The 25,127-nt window shown below is 51.2% G+C and overlaps 1 protein-coding gene across 2 annotated transcripts in view; it reads left to right on the top strand.

The window, feature by feature from the left end:
• The window catches only part of Casz1 (castor zinc finger 1), a 146,724-nt gene that overhangs the window by 24,917 nt on the left and 96,680 nt on the right, over positions 1-25,127 (top strand). For both annotated transcript variants that reach the window (XM_052717353.1, XM_052717354.1), the window contains exon 2: positions 8,612-8,766. The gene's annotated coding sequence lies outside the window, so the exon portion shown is untranslated. The remainder of the gene's footprint in view (positions 1-8,611; positions 8,767-25,127) is intronic.

A 25,127-nucleotide genomic window follows, 5' to 3' on the forward strand; every position in this document is an offset into this window, starting at 1 on the left:
AGCCTGGGCTACCAAGCGAGTCCCAGGAAAGGCGCAAAGCTACACAGAGAAACCCTGTCTCGAAAAACCAAAAAAAAAAAAAAAAAATACATCTTCTCTATTAGTACAATTTATGCTTATGGGTAAGTCATTTTTAAATATAAAAAAATAATTTAGCGGCTGGAGAGATGGCTCAGCGGTTAAGAGCACCGGCTGCTCTTCCAGAGGACCCAGGTTCAGTCCCCGGCAACTACATGGCACCTTACAACTGTCTGTAACTCCAAGATCTGACACCCTCACACAGACATACATGCAGGCAAAACACCAATGCACATAAAATAAATAATTAATTAAAAATAACTTAAAAATACTCAGAGTATACCTGAAAGTATGTTAGGGAAGTGCCAAGACTTCACTGAGCCCCAGCAGTGTGACACCAGGAAAGTGACTTGGTGTTTCTCAGCCACAGTTTCCTCATCTGTAAACTGGAGAAATGGTAACAGTGAGCTTGGTGAAGATTCCTCATGACAACCCATCTAAAATACTTAACACTGAGCCCGGCACGCCGCAGCACATTTAAATATTAACTATTATTATAGTTAATAATGGTTATTCCTGTTGCATTGGGATAAAAGGGTTTTTAATTTTTTATTAAGAAAAGCTATTTTTACATCAATGAGATTATTCCTCTAAACCTGTCTTGTTCAATACAGTTACTCCCTGGTCACATGTGGCTATTTAAATGTAAATTAATTAAAGTTAAATAAAATTAAAAATTTAGTTCCTTAGTCATAGTCACCCTATTCCAAGTGCTTGGAAGCCACACATGTCCAGAGATTGCCATATCGGACAGTTCCAGAAGTTCTGAGAGGCATCAAAACAATACCATTCAAAGTCTCCAGCACATCTGTTTTACAAGCCTGTCCTGGCTGTGTAGTGCTCCGTCAGGAGATGGGAGCCACTCTGCTGCTGCTGCTGCTGCTGCTGCTGCTGCTGTTTTAGTTTGGTTTTTCAAGACAGGGTTTTTCTGTGTAGCCTGGGCTGTCCTGGAACTCACTCTGTAGATCAGGCTGGCCTCAGACTCACGGAGATCCTCCTGCCTCTGCCCCGAGTGCTGGGATTAAAGGCCACCACTGCCAGGCTAAACCCACTCTTCTTATTGGTTTGAGCTTTCTCTCTCTGTCTCTGTCTCTCTCTCTGTCTCTCTGTCTCTGTCTCTCTCTCTCTGGCTCTCTCTCTCTCTCCCTCTCCCCCACTCTGGACTCTGATTACTTCTGCTGCAGTCACCTCTTCCTCGCACTGTGTTGTCCTCTGGTTGGTGCTAGGCAGTAAGGGATTCTGGGAAGAACATGGTGTCTGCTGATTGGCCAGGACAAGAGTCAAGTGCTCTGTAGGACTGTTCTCCTCGTGTCCCCTGCTTCCCTCCAACTGGCTTGTCCCCTCCTTCACCTCACAGAGTGGGAGACAAAAGAGACAGGAAGGACTTGCTGGAGACAGTAAAAATGAATAGTAATGTCCCACCTTCACTGACCAGAAGGTCCAAGACATACTTTAGAGTCCAGGATAAAGAGAGGCAGCCTGCCTCCCTTCTCCTCTCCTTCCCTCTCCCCTCCCTTACCTCCTTCCACTTTCTATGTAGTATATGTGTTCATATATGTGTGCACATGTATGTTCATGTGTGTGTGTTCATGTATGTGTGTATTAATATGTGTGTGAACGTGTGCCTATGTTCATGTGTGTGTGTGTGTGTGTACATGTGTGTGGAGACTAGAGGGTGCCTTTCTCTTTTGCTTCCACCTTAATTTTTGAGACAGGGTGCTTCACAGGATGGAGAGCTCACAGATTGGCTAGCCTGGCTGACCAGCAAACCCCAGGGATCTGCATGTCCTCACCCCCAGCCGCCCGCCACCCCAGTGCACACAGGTAACACGAGGCTTACACAGCAGGTCCTCTACCAACTGAGTCGCCTCCCCAGTCCTGCAGCAGTCTCTCTTGGTGGGAAATGCCACCTGTGAAAATTTTGGGACTTGCAGAAGGACACTGACTAGAGGCCTTGTGAGCTCCCAGGTTGGGGCGCCGGGGCTCCAAGTTGGGGGCCGCTCCAGGAAGACCTGTGACTGTCCTGTGACTGAGCGGGCTGAGTGAGCCGTGAGCCAGGGCAGTGGCCTGCTCGTGTGAGCTCTGCGTGGAGGCCTGTGGGCAGGACGGGCAGGGCAAGTAGTCCCCGGGGCGGCAGGCAAGACAGATAGGGAAAGCCAAAAACGGACCTGCTGATGTGGCCCTTTCTGCTCGCAGCGGATCATAAAATATGGCTCAGATTTTCATTACGGGCTCTATCGATTATCTTCTGGGATGGATGAATTATAGAGAACATTAAATTTTTTTTAAAAAGCAAGTGAGAGGAAATATCTGAATGAGTTTGGGTGGTCGATGGCGGAAAGGCTGAGCCACCAAGCCTGGTCTTCAACTGGGGTGGGGACAAAACAGGGCAGACAGCTTGTGCCTCTGACTTGCCTTGCAGAAGCCCCTGAGCCTGGTTTCAGTGGGGAAGGCCTAGGCCCCTCTAGGCTCCCCTTGCCTGTGCCCTGTCCTTCCCAGGGATCTGCCTTGGTTCCAGGGTTGCCACTCAGGTTCTCCATGCAACTCTGACTTGGAAGTGGAACCTTTCCCAGGCCGTTTGGGTCGGTTGCTGGGAGGGAGGTAGCCCGTGCTCCTATTATCCCTCCAGGGATCTCCTGATTCTGGAGATGCCAACTGGGCAGAGAGAGGGTTCAGAGGGTGGCATTGGTCTCATGGGGTCGGCGTTGGATAGAAACTCCGGGGGAATGTGGATACCCAGTCCTATGAACTGGCCCATCTTTTCTGCCAGCAGCCAGTGGTACAGAGTTCTTCATTTTGACACCTGGGAAAGCAATCCAGGGCCACTGTGCATCTACCCAAGTTAGGTGGGAGAGAGCCTCCCGCACCTGGGCCCCCTGCCTTGCTTGCCCTCCACCCCTCACCTCAGCCTATCCCTGTCCAATAGCTCGGAGTTTGAATGCTTCGCTTGTGTGTGGCCTCGGGTGTCCCAGCCCTTTGAGTCTTAGCTTCTCAGCTCTTCAGTTGAGATTACCATCGACCTCATTGAGTTCTTGGGACGACTGTGTATCATGGTGTTTTAGAATCCCAAGTATACAGGGCGTCATCAGGAACAACTCTTATGGTCTCCCTTCCTTGGAGCAGGGTCTAGGAGCCCTCCCGCCCACCCCTTCTCCTGACTTATCAACTACTTTGTGTGCTGGATGCTTTTCTTAGAATGTTACCCATAATAAATGAAATAAATGAAGGCCTCATGTCTAGATTCAGGAGTGACTATTAATTTCTCCATCTTATGATGGAGAAACAGAGACTCGGAGAGGTCAAAGTAATTTTTTCCAGGGCCACACAGCTCAAGAGTGTCAGTGCTTACATTTATACCTGGGCAATCTGATTCCAAAGCTTGTGCCCTTAGCCCCTATGGCCTGTTGCCCAGTGACCTGGCACAGTGGCATATAAGTGTGTGTGTGTGTGTGTGTGTGTGTGTGTGTGTGTGTGTACAAACAGCCCTGCCATTGACATGCTGTCCGGTTGACTTCATTTCCTGACTCTCCACACTATATCTGGCTACATCAGTTTGTCAGCAACTCTAGTCTTTTCTAAGGCTGTGTTCTGGGAGGAGCAGACTTCTCCACACCCCCACCTGGTCCACCTCACCCAAGCTTCACCCAGGCCTCTGTGAAAGGTGGTGGTTTCCATGGATATCCGTCTCCCTCTGGCGACACGCCCTTTTTTGTATAACTCTGTTCCCTAGAGTTGATTGTTTTTGGCACGGTGCTCTGTAAATTCATCCAACAATTAAAAGGGGGAGGGGTGAGGCGAAAGGAGGCGTACAGCAGCGGTGGGGTGAATGATATGTAGGGAAGGACTCTGAGATGTGTGGGCCCCTTCCCCGTCCCCTGGTCTCAGCAGGATAGTCCCTGAAGTGTAGAAAGGGCCATGGATTGGGCTGCTGGGGGTCAGGCTTGGGGAGTTCTGGTTCCTTCTATTTGAACTGCGTTCTTGTCTCGTTTATCTCGCTTCCTAACGTCTAAAAGGGCCCCTTCTCGGAGCCAATACAGCCATCTCCAGAGGTCACGTGAAGCCACAAGATGCCAGTTTGGAGTGATTTGAATATTTACTGCCCTTGTTTTGGTTAATTGTGTGTGTTTGCTCTGAGTGTGTACCGTCAAATACCGACTGTGCTGGGCGGACCCGTCGTAGGCTGTGTGAGATCACAGAGGAAGAATGCAGTGGAAAACTCTTTCATGCCGCAACACATCACGTAGGATTTTTGTATTTAAGATGTGGATTTTTTTTTATTGTGTTTTTTTTTTCTTCTTTTCCACACAACCCTGAGTTGGGCAATGTGCACGTCTGTGTTTTTGTTTTCACTCTGGGTGGCTTATGAAATCTGTTCATTAGTGTTCTGTCCTCTCCCCACCCTGGCAGGCCCTCCACCATCCATCTCTCCTGGCATATGGCGATCTCTCCCCGCCATCTCCTCCCCGTCTTCTCTCCTTTGAAGAGGTGATAGGTGCCTCCCCCCTGTAGTGTACACACTCACCTTAGATGAAAACCAAGGGTACATTAGCCCTGCTCCTCAAGCCCACGCCTCTGAGGCAGGTGCTTATTATGGTGGGAGGTCCTAATGTGGAGAGTCTCTGCCTCTCTACGGAGGAGAAAGCTCCTCAGTGGCCCCTACCAGGGGAGGAGTTGTCCTGTTCTCACAGGACCTCCTGAAATAGCACGACCCTGTTCTCCCCGTCATACAGAGCAATGGGCAGGTCTGCAGCTGAGAGCCCATTCACCAGGTGGATCCAGGTGTCCCTTCTGCCTGTCTGGTGTGTTTTCATAGGTCTACCCCTCCTCCCACTTTCAAGCCTGGCCAGAAAACCTGAGCACAGATGTTGCCTTTGGCTGCGAGGTCCAAGTGTTTTCTGGCAGCCCTAGTGTATGGCGGGAGATGATTTCAGCCCAGGAGAGGTGCGAGTCAAGAGGGGAACTCACACTGGGCAAGGGTGAGGGCTGAGATCACCAGGAGGGAGGACTTTCGGTGGGTCACCAGCCCTGACCTGGTTCCATACCTGTGAGTCATGTGACCTTTGGCTGGTCACTTCATATCTTTGTGCTGTTCTCCGTAATCTTTCCGCGGGGCCCATGCTGTCCCTGCTTTTGTATTGTAAAGATTCAGTGTGATCATGTGTGGAGAACACTTGGCACAGTGCTCGTCAAATTAAGCTAGTTAGCTAATACCACCTGTCCTGGTGTGAGCTGGTGGCAGAGGGAGAAAACCACTCATCCACTGCGCCCTCACCTCCCTGGCACATAGTAGGTGCTCAGTCCTTTTGGGATTAGTTGGAAAAGGCTCAGGTAACGAGAAGTCCCTTTGAACCTGCATTTTGTAAATTCAGTGAGTTCATGGGGGAGGCGGGAGACCAACAGGAAGGTTGGGGTTCAGGGGAGCCAAGCGGGCTGTGAAAGTGGCCAACGAAGCGTTCGGCTGAAGAGAGGGAGAAGCTGTACCAGGCCTGTCTGATTGTGACATGAGATCAGAGACTAGTCAGCTCCACCAACACTTACGCCGCCCACCGTGGGCCAGCTGTTGTGCTAAGTGCTGGAGACGCAAAGATAATTAAGACCTGGGTTTTGCCCTTGAGGAGTGGGGACTCCAGTGGCGGAGACAGGCTTGTGAACAAATTACTCCACTTCTGGATGGGCTTTAATGTCGTGAGGAAGGATCCATGGAGAGCAGAGAAGAATACGAGTCCTCTTGGGAGAGGTTCTAGAAGGCTCTTGATGAGGCTGAAAGAAGAGGAATGTTGTGACCTGGGGCCTTCTGGAACCCTGTTTGCCTCTCTTGCTAACCTGAGCTTATTGGGTGGGAGAAAAGATGGCCATTGTCATTTTCTTCTCTGTCCTTCCAGTTGACTTGTGAGGAAGCTCAGCTGGCTCCAGGAAGGCCATCAGAGGGCCAAGTGACAGAACCCGGCCTTAGACCCCTGTTTTTAGATCTTCAGGGTTATGTCTGTTATTGTGTTTGGCTTCTCACCTCTTCACCTGGGTCAACTGGTTAGAGACCGATTAGGCTCTGCCCCTAATGACCGAGATCTGTGCCTCAGCCCTGGGGCTGTGGTGTGGGAGGGCCAAAGTGCTTGGAAGGCTTTGGGGCCCATGCCTTGGTTTAGTAAATGGGTCAGGCCACTTGGTTGAGGAGTCTTGGAACAAGGTCATGCCGCCCTAGCAAGGCTGGGCAGGGATGGCAGGAATGGGAAAATTGAGGAGGAGGTAGCCTGGTCTCACCCTCTCTTCAGTTCCTTCTCTCCTGGCCAAGCCCTTTGGTGGTCTGGATGAGAAATAAAGCCCGCTGGGGTCTGGAATATCCTCTTCCCTCCTAACTGGAACCCTTCTTGACCAAAACATGAGACTCTGGGACACCTCTGGCATGTGGTTGGACTCTCGTCTTCTGGCTCCTTCTAGGAGTCTGGGAGGTGGCTATTTCCCAGTGTGATGTCCCAGTGTGAGACTGGAGGGGTATGTGTCAGCTCCGAAGTCAGTTGCTGACTTTTAGAGAGGCTCTTTTTGATGGGGTCCTGGCGTAGAGACCCCCACAGAAGAGTGGTCTGGGGTATAAGCTGTCTATGATACAAGATGCCCCTTCCTCTGGCTTGCAGCTGTCTTTTGGGCCGGGGGCCAAAAGCTGTCTGGGCTTCGGGAGATTCTGGACTAACAGGCAATGGAGTTTCAGAACCCAAAGGAGTGAGTCTCCCAGTGGCCCTGAAGTTCCCATTAAAGTGTTTTTTCCTCTTTTTTAAAGAAAAAAATATTCCCAAACTGGAAAACAAAGGAAATCCACTTCCCCCAAATCACACGAAACTCACATTAGGGGCCTGGCAGGAATCCATGGAAACCAGGAAACATGCTGTTAACCCTGTGTGATGCTGAGGGGTGGATGGGAGCAGGCGAATCCACCCCTAGCTTGCAGTCACCTCCCATCCCAGTTTTCCTCCCTGAGGAGCTGGTCCTGAAACATCGCCCCAGCAGAGAGGAGGGTCTGGTGCTGACACTGGCTTTCGAAGGGCCAGCTCCCTTCTACTCAGCCCAGCCTTGGGAGTCAGGAGAGGAGGGGCTCACACACCCTGGGGAGACCCCCTGGGGGCTTTGATGACTGGATCAAGTTAGAAAACTAACCAGGCTGCTGCCTGCTCCATGCAGATCATACAGTCGAGGATGGGCCACTTGGGGAACACACAGTCACGATGTAGGGGATGCTGCTAGACCCCCAGAAAGGAGGGAGGGATGACCCAAATTTCAGTGACAGTTCTATTTGCAGGGTGGGTCTGAGAATGGAAAATGACCTCAGGGTTCCACGTCCCACATCATAAGGATGGTCCACAAGGCTGGACTGCCACCTCGGAGAAGTTGTGTACTTGTTTGTGTGCTTGTGTTTGCACGCACATGGGCTCTTTTTTTTTTTCCTAAAAAGGCTGAAAATATTTACAGGTCTGAAGTTGAAATGCAAACAGGAAAAGCCCTTTAAAAAGTGAGCGAAGTGGATATTCAAAACAGGAATTGCCATGGAAACGCCACAATATTTGCTTAAATTGACACAAAGGTTGCCGGTAGTAGGGCTCCAACTTTCTTCAGGCCACTGTGTTTGGCCCAGCACCTATCACAAAGGAGTCTCTCCCAGCAGCCTCCTCTGAGGGCGTGTCCACACCCTCTTTCCTGTCTGAGATGAAATAGCACTATGGCAGAGCAGAGGGGGAAATGGAGAAGAAATCAGGTTTCCCATCCTGTTTACCCTGTTGATTCTCTCTTTAAAGACTTCCACGGGCTGCTCAGGGGGTCCTGGGAAAGACAGGAGCTCACCCAAGGGAAACCTGGAAAGAGCAGGCGGCTAGGATTCCAGGATTGCTTGGTTCTGTTGGATGGGTCTAATCTGTTGACTTGATCCATTCTCAGGCTGACCTTTCACCCCAGGTACCAAGCCTTGGGTGTGATCCCTCTGTTGTTACCCAGGGTGGCACCTGATTGGCCTAGTATTGCTTCCCCTGCTCGATTCTTTTATTAGGTATGACACCTCATAGCAATTGGCTAATAATTGTGCAAAGGGCACATTGGCCGCAGAGTCAGGCATGGCATGCACCATGGCAATGCCATCTGCTGATTGGCAAGGCAGGTCCAAGAATCTTCTGCTTCACTGGCTGGTTACCACACAGGGTGCTGGAACTTTTTCATTGTTCTCTGTGTGTAATCCCTTGGTGGGTTCCAGTTGTAACCTAGTCATCTTTAAAATGTTTTAAAATTATATTTATTGTTTGGTGTGTATGAGTGCGCATGTGCACACACACACACACACACACACATACACACACACACATATGCACACACTTGTGCACTTATGCCATGGTGCAGGTGTGGAGGTCAGAGGACAACTTGTGGAATCAGCTATCCTTCTACCGTGTGCATCCCAGGGACTGAACGCAGGTCATCAAATTTGGTGGCAAGCGCCCTTATCAGCTAAACCTTCTCACTGGCCCAGACCTAACCTGTTCTCCTTGCTCCTGTCTGGCAGGCACACAGACCTTGCAGAGGGAAGGTGGACCCTCTCCATCCCACCTGCCCTCTGACTGCCTCAGCCACTGATTCCTCCTTCGCTGGAGGACCGTGCAGCTCCCCGGTGCGGTGCATTGGAATGGACTTCGGACCTTGGCCTCTTGGGATGCAAAGGTACCTCTCCTGGTTCCCAAGATGCTCTGGGAAGTGAGGGCTGGCCAGTTGGAGGGTTGCCACTTGAGGTCCTTAGACTTACTTCTCTCATGGGGCTGTGTCCAGTAGCTCATATACTGTAGACGGAAAAGGGCCCCATGAAACGGGAGCAGGACACATTTCAGCCTCGGCTTTTCCATCCGACTTATTTCTTGCACCCCTCTGGGTCTTGGTTTCTTCAAAGAGGTTGGTACAATTGACCTTGAAGAGTCCTTCCAGTGATCCCAGTGATGTGACCTTAAGGGTACAGCAGTGGGCAGATATCTCAGGTGACCTGCCCTTACCCCATCAGATGCTACTCCAAGATCAAAGTGTTGGGTCATTCTGAATTGCACCATGGGGGCAGAAGGTGCAGTTTTTGTGTGCACACTGGCTGACATGAGCATAGGCAGTCTCACAGGCTGCTCTGCCCTGAGTTTATTTGTGGGAGGAGCTGGCCTGGGAATGACCTGTCAGGGCTATCTCCAGCCCAGGCTAGACCTTCCTTAGTGGACAAAGTGTGGATATCTTTGATTAGGGCATGAAAATAGCCCCTTGCCTATGACAAATCACTTATCCACAAAATGTGTCTTTAGCTGTACTCTCAAATATTTGCCTGTGGGTATCAAACTCAGCAGTTTCTTGGGGCATATTGGTCATTAGCAGCATTCTCAAGAGAACCAGCCCAGAGAAGTCTGGGTGTTCATACAATTGATAGGCACAGTCTTAAAATGGAGCCTGGGGTAGAGGGGATCAAGATTGACTGGGGAGGGCAAGGTTGGGGGCCACTCATCCTGTATGTACCGCATCCCTGGCTTCCCCCACCTGTGTTCTCCTTCTCCATGGGCACTCTGGGTAGGACACAGAGTCCTCCCCCTCCCCCTCTGTGGTCTGGCTCTGTCACCCTGGACTGTAAACCCGAAGTTTAGGAAGCACTTGAGGGCTGGGCACCTTGGTGTTCACTGGGGTTCACAAGGTCCCCAAAGCTGCAAGACTCCTTCATTTTAGGCTGTCATTCCTTGGGGACTAGCAGAAACCCAGGAACTTGAAAATCAGATGCAAATGTAGCATTTGGTTGCTAAGGTGGCAGAGACTCTTCTTTCTGGCTTAGTGTGGTCGTGCCCCAGGAATCAGTCCATCTGTACTCAAGGTGTGTTGCTGTTGTTCTCCTGCATCCCCGAGTAGCGTCGGGACTGTTTAGACTATTGCTCAAGAAAGGCTGTGTGGCAAGATCATTGCTCCAAAGTCTCCTTTAGCTCTGGTGACTTTATTTAAAAAAGGATTAATTTTTTATTTTATTTTATGTGTTTTGGTGTGTGCCTGCCTGTATGTCTGTGCACCGTGTGCGTACCTGGTGCCCTCTGAAGTCAGAGAGGGTGTCAGATCCCCTGAGACTGGAGTTACAGACGGCTGTCAACTGCCACATGGGTGCTGGGAATCAAACCCGTGTTGTCCTCTACAGGAGCAACAAGTGACTTTAGCTGCTGAGCCATCTCTGCAGCTCTGCCTGTGGACTCCATTGCCTTCCTAGGCTCTCCAGGCCTGACTCTGCTTCCTGGGAGGATTAGAATGCTGGGAAGAAGGCAAGAACCTCGAATGCCCCACCCCAAGGCCTTCTAGTGCCCTGCCACCCAACAGGTGCCTGCAGAGCCCCCGTAAGGGGCTAATGTGTGCCTGCTCTGTTCTTTTTGTTTTCTTCTTTCTCCGGGCAAAACATGCCCATTAATTTTTCCCTTTCCGAAGTTTCCACTCACAGTTGACTCCCAGGGGCCATGCCAGCTGGGATTTGCAACCCAGCAAGGTGTATGGGCCCAGCAGGTCCAGGGGGACTCTCGCATCCTGGCATCGGCTGTCTCCGGCTTTGATAATGAAGCTTGGGAACTCTGAAGGCTCAGAGAGGGAATGTCAGGGCCGCATCCCTGCTCACTGACTTAACCCTTTTCAATGACCGTGGACTGCGGTCCACTATGGCAGGGCTGCCTCACCAGGGTGTAGACCAGGGGAGAAGTCTGCACTTGCTGTGGTCCACAGACCTCATCAGGCCCATTGCTGAAGGTTCTGCGGAAGATCTGGTTGAATTCAATAGTCACAGAGAGTGTGGCTTCTGCAGGTCACTCCCCCGTGGACAACGTGAGCGGGAAGCCCCTGCTGTCAGAAGTGACAATGAACACACACAGAAAAACAAACATGCAGACCTTGGGTTAAATGGAATGAGAAGAGAGCAAGGACATGGTAGTATGGGGTACTCAGGGCCAGACTCTGAGGAGGTGACAGCAGAGATTAAAGATGTGAGGTGGATGGCTACCTGAAGAGCAGGCAGGAGAATATTCCAGAAAGAGCCCACAGGTGATTTCAAGGTCCTCGGGTGGGAGTAACTAACTACATTCATTAACTAGACCACGTGGCTGGGTAGATGGGGAGGGGGCCAGGATGTGTGGCATTCTGCGTGCCAGGGGACAGGTGATGGGGTGTCCCTGGGGAGAGAAGGTGATCTGATTTATTTTAAAAGACAGCTGAGGGTGTCCTGGGGACAGTTCATCACAGGGTGGGGGCAGCAAGAGAAGACGCCACGTGTCAGGGGGGCAGTGGCTGCAGCCACGGGAACAGGAAGATGACAGCTGGGATGAGAAGCAGGGAGTACTGTCTGTGTGTGCTCAGAGGCTTACCCATGTATTGAACAGGAGGAGCAAGAAAGGTCCCCTGGATGCCTGGACCCTTCTGAGCTCCCCCATGGACCTGTGCCTCCTCTCTCTCCCATGTCCCATGGATCTCAGTGGGTTCACCTCTTGTATATTCAAGGAAGTGCCATCTTGGAGTCACACTGGCTGCTGGGAATGTGACAGTCACTGTCCTTTTTCCTCTAAGACTGCACAGTGTAGCCGATTTGGACCATTCCACCATGGGTTCTGTGCAGAGCTTGAAGGTCCTCTGGGTTTTTCTCCCTGCGGCTTTAAATGTGATCTGTGTCCCCCAGAACTGAGCTTCTGCCCTTTCCTGGTCATACAGATCCTCAGATGAGCATCTCTAAGAGCTAAAAAATGGGTTAGCTAAAACTGCAGTATACACTGGGCCAGCTTAGCCTCTGCCCAGCTCCCTGACAGAGATCCTAACATCCTTTCCATGTAGAAAGGTGTGAATTGCTGTAGGCGTGCTGCGAGACTTGAACCCAGCCCCTGTCCCTGTTTCTGGGGCCTCTGACACAGGCCTTTCCTCCCCTGTATCCTGGCATTACCTGTGTGGGGCAGATTGGCGACAGCTATCCTGGCTGTGACGGTGTAATGATGAGGCCATCTGACATCCCGTCAGGCTCTGAGCAGCTCTGGATGCTGCTGTGTAGCCCAGTGGCAAGCTAAAGGTCTGGCTGGCACAAGCGGAAAGCTGTCACGACTGGCTGCCGGGCCCCAGGAGCACTTAACTGGCGCTGGCAACATATCCCCAGCCATATGGGCCAGCTCAGCCCTCCAGGAAAGCTCGGGAGGCTTGACCTCCAGGGGGAGTGACAGGAAGGGCAGGCTGGTGACATCTTGCAGGGGGCATAGGGGGGTGTCCCAAGTGGGAAGCAATATGTGGCACAGCAGCTCAATCCTCCAGGAAGCTCTGGAGACCTGACCTCCAGGGAGAGTGAGGGATTGAGCAGAAGGGCAGGCTGGTGCTGGCAGGGGCTGGTGGGGATATCCCAGGCCCACAGCTGGTGCTTCGGTGTGACTCTGAGTGGGGTGTCAGCCAGTCATCCTGGGTGTGTCTGCTTGCCTTAGGGGAGGGTGTTTCTGGGTGGACAGACCTGTGTCTCTGCATGAGTGGGAGGTTTCTCTGCCTTCTGCCTCCGTGGGTCTGCTCTAGATCCGTGACCCGCACTCCTAACTGGACTGGACAGTTCTAATGGCATCCTCCAGGGCTTTGATCTGATGGGAGGCTGGCAGCTCTAGAGCACACAGCTGCAGTGCAGGATGCAGAAGGGTGGGGCTGGGAGAGGGAGGTACCAGTGAAGGGAAGTAAGGGAGTCTGTGTCTCCACAACCCCTGGGTGCTGTGGTTCTCTGGGGGGCCCCTTAGGGTGAGTGGGTGTGTGACCGGGAGATGGTTTGGGAAGTCACTGGTCTTTCTGTTTTCATTCTGGTTAAGAATGGTCTCTGGTGATGCAGGTACTCACAGTCAGCCCTCTTCCTCAGTTTCTCCTGTGCCTCCTGCCTTCCGGTGGAGACTCTGGATGCCATTTAGCACTGGCCCAAGGGAAAATGATGGAAGACTGGCAGTGCCTGCCCTGTTTAGAAATACCCCAGAGGGTAGTTCTCTTATTGTGACATGGTGCTTTGAAGGGTAGACTGACCCACAGGAAACTGACACTCTGCCTCACCGTGGTCCTGAGTGTCCACAGTGAATGACTCTGGTCTGAAGCAACGCCCTAGGTGTTACATATGACAGGAGTCTGAGGCCTGTGCTGCGAATTCATTCCTTTCCTTTAGACCCTCCAGGTTCTCTGTTCCACCAGCTTCCTCTCACTTTGCATTTGTTTATAATTATTTGTGTGTGTGTGTGTGTGTGTGTGTGTGTGTGTGTGTGTGTGTGTGTGCGCGCGCGCGCGCGTTCGTGGAGAAAAGAGGACAGTTTGCAGGAGTCAATTCTCCTTCGCCTGTGTGGGTCCCAGGGATCGAACTCAGGTCATCAGGCTCAGCTTTAAGCTCCTTTACCTGCTGAGTTATCTTGCTAGCCCTGCCTTTTGTCTTTTTGAGATAGGGCCTTGCTGTACAGCCCAGGCTGGCCTCCAACTTGGGATCTTCCTGCCTCAGCTTCCCATGTACTAGGATCACAGACATGTACATCATGCCTGGCCCCTTGTCCTGTTTTATTCTGGAATCTATGCAGGTATATCCCTGGCACAGGTAAAAGTCCTTAAGTATGGAGGTGGGGGTACCAACTGGAGGCTCCGGTGAGACACTTGCAGCCCATCTTCCAGGTCCTTCCTCGGACAGCTGCCCACAGCTATAAGCCTGTTTGCTCCCATCAGGCTTATAGAGGTGTCCGCCCAGTGTTCTCTTCAGCTTAGCTTCCCTCAGGAATGGGAGTCTCTTCTGACCCTGAACCTTGCAGCCTAGGGTTGGGAACAAATGATAACCCAAGGTGGGCGAGTGGAGGAGAGTACCATTACCTTCTCCTCCAGAAATGCTAATCGGGAAAAGCAATTAAAAGCAACTTTTTTTCCCTTAGTAATCTGTGTTAAGAGCTGGTAATGAAGTTTCGGGCCGTTGTGACTCAATATTTCAGCTTCACCGACTCAAGTCAAAACAATCCCAAGCCCGGGAGTTTGCGAGCAGCTGAGCTGGGCCCGGGCAGCAGCTGTGAGTCAGGATGCTGCCTCTCGTCACTAGTGGCTCACCCTGCACTATTCCCTGGGCAGGGAGGAGCAGTTCCAGCTGGGAAGGGGTCAGTCCTCCAGGACATCGGTCAGAAGACTGGAGTGCGCGTGAGTGAAATGTGCCTAGGAGCAGAGTTGTAGTGGAAGCCAAGAAAGGTGGGATCAGAGAAAGTCACAGGGAGGAAATGGGTGCCCAAGAGACAACAGGGTGGACCAGGGCTCGGTCCTGACCTCTGACTTCTGCTCATTCTTCTCTTATTTTCATTCATCCATTTATCCTGATTGAACAATAGTTCAGGATCCCTCGTTTAAGGAAGTGAACTTAAGGGTCAAGAATTCTGTCCTCTTGGAACTTCCATTTGGTGGAGAGAAGCAAATGATAATGAGATAAGAAAAGCAAATGGTTATCGGCCAACACGCACTAAAGAAAAAACTAAAGCCACTTTGGAGACTGGAAGAAAGGGGGTGGGGGAGGTGGCTGGTGTGTAATTTTAGGTATGGCTTCTGGACAAAGGGTCACCGAGATGGAGACAGAAAGGAGGTGAGGAAGCCATCCGTGCTAATTAATATCTGGGGGAAGAGCCGTTCCATCAGAAGGAATAGTAACTGTGAGATCGCTGAGGGAAGAGCCTGTCTCCACTCGGCGTGTTGGAGGACAGTCGGGAGGCCTGTGCACCTAGCGTGCATAAAGAGTCCACATATTTTGTAGGCTGTAGTGAGAATTCTGTTTCATTCTCTGGTTCCCAAGTGAAATTAGACCCTTTTTGAAGAGTTCTGAGGGACATGATCTGATTAGGCACCGGCTCTTTATTAAGACGCAAACCTCAACTGTCTGACTGACTCCTCCTGTCATGGTCCCCTGGGTAATGAACCTCTCACCCAGCATGCACTTTCATCTGGGAGCGGATGCAGGTGTGTGTGGGAAGGGGTCTGTCTGTGCCCCCTCCTATGTCCAGCCTCCCAGGAAGCAGTTTACAAACAGGGTCGTGTCACTTTAAGCAGCCCCCCGACCGGCTTCCTGGCCTGCTTTATCTGAAGCCTGAGTGCATGTTGTTCTAGGACCGATCCGCTTTAGCTAATTAATAATCTGACAGGAGAGACCCAAGGGATTAGCTGCTGAGCTGAGCTCCACCAAGCCCTGGCAAAGGAGCCCTGTGCTCCTTGGGGACATGGAGGTGACTTTGAGGGGTACAGGCAGAGGGGACCCACCACAGGTGAGCAGTGGAACAGGGCAGTGTAGGAATGACCATTGAAGGGGATGGGGACAGTTCGGTAAAGAGTCTCTTGAAGGGAGTCCGCTGTCCCAAGATGAGCAGAGATGGGTGGAAGCCTCCATTGCCCTTGTGATCCTGCCATCCACCAAAACCCATTGCCACCTGTCAGGTGTCCTTGCTGAATAGCCTGGACTGAGTTGCTAGAGTTAGCCCATTAAGATACAGAACCACTAGTGAAATTTGAAGTTCAGATAGACAGCAAATAATTTTTAGCGTAAGTATGTTCTGTGTGAGATTTGGGATGTACTTATCCTAAAAGATTGCTCGCTGTGTTAAACATTCATGTTTCCCTGGCATCCTTTCTTCTGACATCCTGCCTGGAGAGGACCAGAAGCTTTGGGGCTTTTAACCCAGGGAAGCCTAGGGTTCCACCAGAAAGAGTGGCACTCTGGGAAGTTGTCCGAGGACTTCCCAAGCCTGGGGCTGGAGTCACTGTGACTCCCACTGCCTTTGTCCAGGGAGAGGAGCTGGGAGGCAAAAGGTCACCAAATGCCCAAGTCTCTCATCCTGTGTTTGGGTCCAGGCGCTCCTTGGGTGTGTGGGAGAGTAGGTTCCTTGGGGGCATCTATGACCCCTGGGCTGGGGACAGTGTCCGGTAGTCACTTCTCCCCCAGAGAGACTGTTTTTCAGAGGCAGGCTTCAGACATCTCTTGAGGGTAGGCCTGAGGTTCCTGGGGATAATCCGTACTGGATGCTATGAGCTCTGTTTTGAGCCCATAGAAAGGTGGACAGACAGGGCTAAGTATGGAGGAGAGGCTAGACTGTTAGGGACAGAAGCCTGCCCTATAGGGCTACCCCCCATGTTCCGAGGCCTCTGAGCACTGATCAGAAATACCCATCTTCGGGCCTCTGGACACCCACTCCCAAGGCCCTAGAGTAGCCCTATGCCAGCTTCAGGAAGGGCAAGCCATCCAGAGAGCTGGGCTGCCTAGAATGTCGTTCTGGGTGCCAGAATTGAAAATCTTTATTGGAAAACTCGATGGGATCCTAACTGCTCCCTCTTGTGACCTCTGTCACCCTGGCTCTGTTCCCCGTGGTCAGGGAGCTCAGTGTAGTAAGAAGGGCCTGCCGCCAGCTGGGGGAAGTCCAGCTTCCAGCAGCCAAGGGGCCGGATGCCAGGAGGGCAGTGCCCGAGGTGGGAGCTCTCTGGGCTGGGCTCTGTGCTGTAGGAGTTAACACCATCCTCACTCTCAAAGGGTTCCTCTCCCCAACCCCCTGGGCAGCCTCCTCCCAGCCTTTCCCAGCACCACCAGCTCCAGACTCTTGTGGTGTGAGCAGAAGGGGATGGGGGGTTGCTGAGCTGGTGGGAACCTCTTCCGCTTCCCGAGCTCTCAGCCTCTTCCCCAGCGTGCCCAGCGGTTTGGCCCTGGTTCTTGAGCCGTCTGCTGCCCGTGCTGCCTCTGACCGACATCGTTAGCGTGGGTATTTATATTTCATTAACGACATTAAGCCCAAATGGCATTAAAAGCAAAGCTGGTGATAAATAGCTTATTAATAAACAGGGAGTGCTCCATGCTGCCTGGCCTCTGCCAGCCCCAGTGTTAACCCTTGCTGCCCTAGATAAATAGGCTTCACCCCAAAGATCATCCTCCAAAAGATGGGGCCAGGAAGGTCCAGTCACGTGACCACCTTCCATCTGGTTATGCTCAGGTCCATGCGTCTTGGAGCCCATGCGGGCCGCCTCTAGGTCACTGGGGTTTGCACGGAATGGCCAAGACACAGTTTCCAATCAAATCTCCCCTGCCCTCTTCACTCATTTTGATTGGAGGGATAAAGAATTTAGAAAAGGTTGCTTTCTAGGCTACGGAACCAGTCCCCCCTCATTTTCTGGAAACCCAGTCGGAAAGAAAGCCTCTGCAGAGTATTTAGAATCGTGATGCCTGTGAGAAGAATAGCAGCCCCAGCGGTGTAAACCCAACTAGCATAGTCTGGTGCTGTGAGCAGGCCTGTTACTGGGCATGTGAGGTAGCTCCAGTCATGCCAGGGGGCATCCCACTCAGCGAGGAAAACAAAACCATGCTTTGCCAATCAGGGCTGGCTCAGTTGGGAAAGTGGTTGCTTTGCATGCATGAAGTTCTGAGTTCAGTTCCCAGCAACCTGTAAACAGGTATGGCATATGTCTATAGTCCCAGCACTTGAGAGGCAAATTTAAGGCAATCCTCTGCTCCATAGCAAGTTCTAGGCCAGCCTGGGATATCGGAGACCATCGTAAAATAATAAAATTGACAAACTAAAATGGAATGATGCCCAGGGTAGCAAAGTGGCGTCACCAGCTGAGGGTCATGTCACGCAGCTTCTGGCCCCTCTTTTGGTACACCCTCCCCAGAGACAAGACTTGTCATGGAGGGGACCATCCTGGCTCCTGGACCTTAGAGATGCCAGGACTTCTCTTAGCTGAGGGTCCAGTCTTTGCTTAACTCTGCCTTTTCTTAGCTCCCTACCTTTGGGACCCTGCTGCTCTCTTAGAGTGACACTCCTGAGTAGGGACACATGCCTACAAGAAAGCTCCTGGTGGCCTCGAGGGCAGGCCAGCATTCTCCTGTAATTCTGGTGCCATCTCATATCCATGGGAGCCCTCCTGGAGGGAGGACCAGCTAGGCCTCATTTGTTTGGGGTTTGAGTTAGCAAACCATGGCTGTAGGGTTGTTCTAAGGTCTCTGAACAGCAGGGGCAGAACCTCCCACCCCCACCCCTGGCACTCCATTCTCCGGGCAAAATCAGCGGAAAGTAAGAAAAGAAATTAGGGCCCCCCTGAGAACCTCACACCCGGACACCAGAAAAAGGGTTTTGTCATGAGCTGGAGTGGGTTTTCTGAAGTCTTTTGGTGTAGGGAGGAAAGAAGGAAAGAGCAGAGGGGAGTGAAGCTTCCATATGTCCCCACCCAGAGGACAGGATAGAGTTCAGACCCCTGCCTCCATCTGCATCCAGTGAACACTCAGGGAAGATGGGCAGTATGTTAATAAGCCAGACGTCTGCTGTCCGCCAGGGGCCTGACTCTCCCACCTCCTTCTTGAGCAGGGAAGGAAGGAAGGGACAGCCACAGGCTTCCAGTCAAAGAAGGGTCTCACTTCCCACCTCTATCCCCAGGGAGATAAGTAACAAGAGGAGTTGACAGGAACCCCACCACCTGGGTGAGGCCTGGCTCACCCATTTCTCCTATTAAGTTATGGCTGTGTGGGTCTTGGCTGTCACAGCACAGCTTGGTGGCTTGGTGAGTGGCACAGCAAAGTCGTGATGCTCAGTGCATTCTGTTCCACCTGAGCCAGGCATGTGCATTCTAGCCACCAGCAGAGAACCCAGAACAGGAGCCACTCGTGGTCAGGAAGGCTGAGGGGCGGCATGGCTTTAGGACCGGCCACCCTGTGTTGTAATGCAGGCTGTGGCCGTCCCTTCACCTCACTTGACTCTGTTGCCTTCTTCCTCTGTGAAATGCGCATAGTTGTAGCTTAGTTGCAAGGCTGTGTTCTCTAAACCACCTGTGGCAGGGCTTCACACTCGGAAGATACCGAAAGAGAGGTGGTTGCTGCCCGGACCCCCGTGAGCCTTCTCCTTACCTGCCTCTGCCTCTTGGCCCACCTCCCCATCCCTCAACTACTCAACATCAGGGATGGGGCTGTGGCTTCAGTCACAGTTTGGCAGACACCAGACTAGCCCATTCAGTCCTCACCTGTGGGGTCGGTTCACCCCTGAGTTGCATCAACTTATGTGAGAGATGAGAGCACCCATTCCCCTTCTCCCTCTACAACCCATTGCCTTCCCAAGGGCAGCTTCTGCTCTCTCCTCAGTCCCACCTTCAGTATAGGCCTCCTGTGTTTTCCAAGGACAGGGATTGGGCAGGGATTTAAGAATAAGGGGTCTGATGTGAAGTTGCCTTGTTTCAGTGAAATGGCATAACCTACAGGTGGCTTCCCTGCCATGTCATCCCCTCAAGGATTGTTGAACATTTATATCTGCTTGGGAATGGGGGAGTATTATACAGGAAAAGTCAGGGGGTTACCTATTTTGTCTGTGGCTCTCTAGAGCCCTCCAGCCATATGTGACTCAAAAGATCCAGAACAGGCACCAAAATTACACAGAGAAACCCTGTCTCAAATAACGAGAGAGAGAGAGAGAGAGAGAGAGAGAGAGAGAGAGAGAGAGAGAGAGAGAGAGAGAGAGAGAGAGAGACCCCGAGAATGAAACAATACTATGGATAAATGGCTCCATGGCCAAAGAGCTGGACCTGTGACTTTAATACACAGGCCTTCAAGTGAGTCAAGGCCACTCCGTATCTTTTTCTCACTCTCACACACCCAAGGATAATAGAAATATCTCACTTTCTCCTGAGGCCTAAGGTGTCCAACAAGAGGGCAGCCTTGGTGGGCTGGGATATAGATAGGCAGGCCCTAGAAGGGATCCTAGGACAGAACTGGCACTCTCTTGGGGCATAAGACAAGTTTAGCTCCATATCTGCCGCTAACAATGGGCACTGCCAACCTGCTTGTTGAGCATACTTTTCCAGTGTCAGCCACAGGCAAAGCAGCCACCGTGGAAGGCCTTTGGGATGGGGAAGGCCGGAGGGGTCCTGTGTCTTCCCTTCTGGAAGCTTCTCTTATTTTCAGTTTCTTTTTGCGACTGTTTTCTTTTTTCCTTGGGGTCTAATTAAAGACTTGGAGCATTTACAGCCTGTGGTTGGCTTTTTATTTGAAGCCTTGGCAATTACCTTCTGCCCTAAAATAAGTTTCGATGGAACAGGGATAGGATTTTCCTTATTGGCTAAGTTCTCACTTTAATTTTGTTGCGTGTGCATGTATTAGTGTGTGGGTGTGTGTGCACGCGCACGTGCTCGTGCATGTGTTAGTGTGTGTGTTTGTGTTAGTGTGTGTGTGTTTGTGTGTGTGTGTGTGTGTGTGTGTGTGTGTGTGTGTGTGTGAATGACAGAGGTTCCTGACACCTTCCCCACTGTCCCTGTCCAGTTCCTGCCTCCTTGTCACCATCCCCATCTCATGTCCCTTGGCTAAGGCAGAGGCCTGGACAGTGGGAACAGTATGTCCTCAGCCTTGCTCTGCCTCAAGGGAACTCTGTGACAACAGGTAGGTCATCTGTTGACTCTGCCCCAGTTTCTTCACTTGGGAGCGGGGCAGGGGTGGGCATGCCTGAGGCTTCTCTGCTCTTTGGAAGCATATGTCTTGCCACAGCTCAGCGGGGTGGGAGGGAACCCCCAGCCCCAGCCTCTGTGCAGTCCGGTCTCACTTCTCCTCTTCACCGATGCACCTTGAGTTCTAACAGGAGCACGTGGTCAAGTTCCTCCATGATTTGCCTAGCCATTGTATGAACAGGTGCAGGCACCCCACTTCATAGCCAAGCCCTATAAGCCAGAGATAATTAGTGGCTTTTCTGATGTCACTTGTTTAGAGGGGGCAGAGCCTTGGGATCCAAACCCAGGCCCTGAGGCTTTAGGTCAGTCGGACGAGGAAATCAGAAATGGGCAAAGAGGATTGGAAAAGAACTCTGTTTTCTTAGGGTGGAGGGGCAGCTTTGGGGAGTCAGTTGCCTAGTCCCATCAGGCAGCTATATGAGGTTTCTTTCTGTTAAGCCAAAGCAAGTGGTGACCTGCCAAAAATATCCAGGTCATAGTAGGCTTTGAGTGCTGTGTTGCAGGTTGAAGGTAAGGTAGCTCGTTCTTTGAATAGAAACTTCTTAGATGACTTTTGGAGAGGTGGAGTATCTGGATCTTACAGAGTGGTGGGTGGACGGATGGATGGATGGATGGATGGATGGATGGATGGATGGGGCATGGGGCATGGGGCTGGGGCTGTTCCTGAATCTGATATGTTATGTCCTAGGAGCAGGGAGGTAGGCAGTGGATAGGTGTACACATCCACCCAGGAGGATATGGCTCTCGTGTGTGCCAGGCAGCTGTTTAAATAAGAACTGTCAGGATGGATGGCTCTTGTTGGCTTCCCTGAACAGAGTGTAAACATATTCCCTTGTCACTACATACCTGCCCAGAGTGTAAGAAATCTGGGTACCAGAGTCCTGGCCCAGGACCCTACCTTGACTCTCTCCAATATGCCTGACTCTCGTTCCAAAAAAAAAAAAAATCCCTTTAAATTCTGAACCTTGGACGTGAGTAGGGGTGGAATCTGCTCTAAAAGCCAGAGTAGCTGTTCTTATGAGGTGGGAACAACTCTGTCTTATTTTGGGGACAGGGTGGGAGTGGGAGTCCCCCAGATGTAAGGTCTGAGGCAGTTAGAATACTGGAGGACAACGAGAGTGCCCGAGTTTCCAAGGACTGATTAGATGGTATGCCAAGTGTATTAAATTTTGCAGACATTTTAACAGCAATATGCTAGATAGTTGGGTGTCCCCTGAGGCGGCTGGATTTTTTATATCCTTCACAGAAGGTCAGAACCCTCTTCTCCCTGCCTCTCCCCCCTCCACCCTAAGCTCTCAGCTCCTCTCTCACTCACCCTCCTTTCCTCAACAATCCCTCTTGCTTTTTACTCTCTGCTTGTGGGGACCTAAAGGGCGCCTGGCCCCTGACAGAGAAAACACTGGGTCCCTCCTGCCCTGCTGTTGGGGATGTCGGGGTCTCCAGGGCTCAGGAGGGACATAGAGGGGACTTGACTTCTATTTGAGTGTCCCCTACCCTTCTCTCCCCATTTCAGAGACTGTTGTGAGACCTGCTCCCTCCCTCCTTATTTTTATAGAAAAAAGGCAGGAAAAGAATCCATCTGGCGTATGAATAATTGAAATGCTCAACTCTCTTCCTGTGGTTGCTGTTTGTTCTCAGCTCCCCCGGCCCCAGCCCATCCCCCTGAGCACGGGTCTCCAAGTGGAGGATGGTGGGCATTCTCTGGAGGGGCTCCGGTGAGGCTCGAGGCTCTCCTCAACCTGGAGCCCTTTCTCTGAATCGATAAGCTTGAGTGGGCCATTTGGACGTACAGTTTCTTTCTTACTGTCTGTGGGGACAGCCAGCCCCTGGCCAAAGTCTCCCTAAATATCAGTCAAAGTCAAAAGGCTCACTTGGCCCCTGAGCTTCAAGGAATAGTTTCCCTTGACCCTGACTGCTCTCAATGTCCCCTGGGATCCTCTGGTTTATACCAGGCTCTTACTGTCCCACTGCCCTGAGGGCTCAGTGCACTCCAGGAGCTTCAGGGACTCCTGTTTGGGGACCTTGGCCTCTGTGGTGCTTAACTGTGTGCTCTCTCAGCCCCTCACCCAGGCTGTTGACAGGGCATCTTGCTTAGATGCCCTTGGGATCACACCGTTCTATGCCTCAGCCACCCCCTCTGCTGCCTAGCCAGGGTTCATCCATTTCTCCACAGCTTTTCTGAGCCTTTGCAATGGAAAGCCCAAAGATGAGAGTTTCAGCTTCATTTTCTACAAGTTGGGAGAAAGTACCTCAAGAGGTGGTGGTGGGAGCCTGGGTCAGGGCTGGGGCACATCATGGACTCAGGCCTGACTAGAGCAGGCTGCCTGTCTGCTGTACGGAACTGAGACCAGAAACAGCCTCAAACCGCGTGTCAGGGTTGAGAAGTCACTGTCTCTTTAAAACCATTTAGAGAGAAACAAAAGAACTTTAGTGTATTAATTCTAGATGAAGATGGGTCTCCAGATGACAGCTTGAGCCACATAAGTTCCCTGCGAGTCAACTTCCTCTGTCTCCTTCTCCCCTCCTACCTTCCTGTCCCGTTCGCCTAGCTGTGGCTCTCTATCCTCATCCTTGGTTCTTGTTTTGTGAAAAGCTGACACAGGAGTTGTGTGAAGTGTAATCTCGGGCTCTCTGTTTGAAAAGTCAATACTTTTGTTTGTCTGTTTGGGACGTAGGGTTTGTGTCCTAGATGAAGTATTGACTTGGAGCTGTGGGCCATGTGGTTGTAAAGGGTTGGTAGGGAGGGGCTGGTGCAGATGGCACCGTAGGGCAGTGAGGGGGACCCTTATTCCTGTACCTTCCGGGTTTTAGTACACTGTTTCTCAGAAAATAACCCTCCACCCCAAGAAAGAGGGTACATACAAACAGTAACAGAACATTCTAGTGCTTTTCTGGGTTTGGGGGGAAAAAAACAAACAAAAAAACTGCCCAGTAAGCATAATATAATTCAGATGAAATTTAAATCAAGTTTGTTAATACATAGCTATAAAAGACATATATATATATGTCGTTTGTAAAGACTCCTACACCTGTTATAAAAACTGCAAAATGTCTGGTATTCCAGGTCCTGGTACGAATAATTAGATATTTATATCCAATAAAACTGGTTTGATGGGGAAATCGTTTCCCTCTGTATGGATTCTCAGCTAAGGGTGAGTTTCGGTGGTTGGGTTTTGTGTCTTTTTTTTTTTTCTCCTGACAATAAAACCAAAGGTTTGGCACCAACAGATGTATTTCCCGTAAATATCTCCATCTCTTTTTTTTCCCAGCTTGAGCTCTGCTCGACGGGTCCTGTCATGCCAGCCTGCTCTCCTCTCCCACATTTTCATTTGTACTGGAGAGAGCTGTACACAGTCTGGCTTCCCCCTAGATCTCAGGCCTGAGTGCTGGCCCACAACCAGTGTGTGGGGTCCCAGGCATTTGGTGTCTGTTACCTGTCCCTTCGGACCCAGTCCTGGACAACTCTAGTGGGTTTAATGCTTTGCCGTTGCTCTTTCCCGCTCCCCTGATTCTTCAAATAGTTTCCTAGATTGGGATTTCTATTCTTATTAGCCGTAAAAAGCACAATCTAAGTATTTTTCTGATTTTCATGAAGTACCTTCACTGGTTTTCAATTTCTCTTCCTCAGCCTCCTATCTGTAGACTTTTCTCTTCCTCCCTTCTCCCCCTCCTCCCTTTTCTCCTCCTCCTCCATTCTTCCCCTCCTCCCTTCTCTCCTCCTCCCTTCTCCCCTCCTCCACTGTTGGACCTCCTGGCTCACAGCCTTCATGTTCTCCACCGTGAGCAGTGAGGCCCAGGGAGGCAGTTTGCATCACTGCCCTGACCTAGGGAGACCTGCCCCTACATTATCTTCTCCCCCATCTGTTCTGCAGTGGTGAACAGATGGAGCCAGATGGTTCTATGGATGGCTGGGATTTTTCTCTCCCATTATATGGATGGTGAGCTGAGGCTCAGGGTGGGCAGATGGCTGGAGTGGGCCCATGTTTAAGCTGCTGCTTCTTCTTCTTCTTCTTCTTCTTCTTCTTCTTCTTCTTCTTCTTCTTCTTCTTCTTCTTCTTTTTCTTCTTCTTTTTCTTCTTCTTCTTCTTCTTCTTCTTCTTCTTCTTCTTCTTCTTCTTCTTCTTCTTCTTCTTCTTCTTCGTCAGGTTTTGTTTGTTTGTTTTTGTGTAGCCCTGGCTATTCTGGAACTGGCTATGTAGACCAGGCTAGCCTCGAACTCACAGAGATCCACCCGCCTCTGCCTCCTGAGTGCTGGGATCAAAGGTGTGCGCCACCACCACCTGGCTTAGGCTCTTAACTGAGATGGGCAGAGCAAGACTGACTCTTAGATGTCCAGCTGGTTCTGGCAGTGGAGAAGACACAGAACTCACTGTCACTTGATCCATAGTGAGGCTTAGGGCAAGTGGCTCACCTCCAAGGGTCACTTTTCTGGTAGATGACACAGGATTGGTACTGCTTCTGCTTTAGGGTCACTGAGGGGAGGATTTATTGAACTCCTGCATGGCAGACCTCACAGCTGGTGCTGGGCAAGTGAGATGATTCCCAGAAGGTGAGGAGTCAGTGTCCACCATAGCCTCAAA

Source organism: Peromyscus californicus, unplaced genomic scaffold (genome assembly GCF_007827085.1).
Source record: "Peromyscus californicus insignis strain IS unplaced genomic scaffold, ASM782708v3 Scaffold_5__1_contigs__length_169319896, whole genome shotgun sequence".
Lineage (NCBI taxonomy): Eukaryota > Metazoa > Chordata > Mammalia > Rodentia > Cricetidae > Peromyscus > Peromyscus californicus.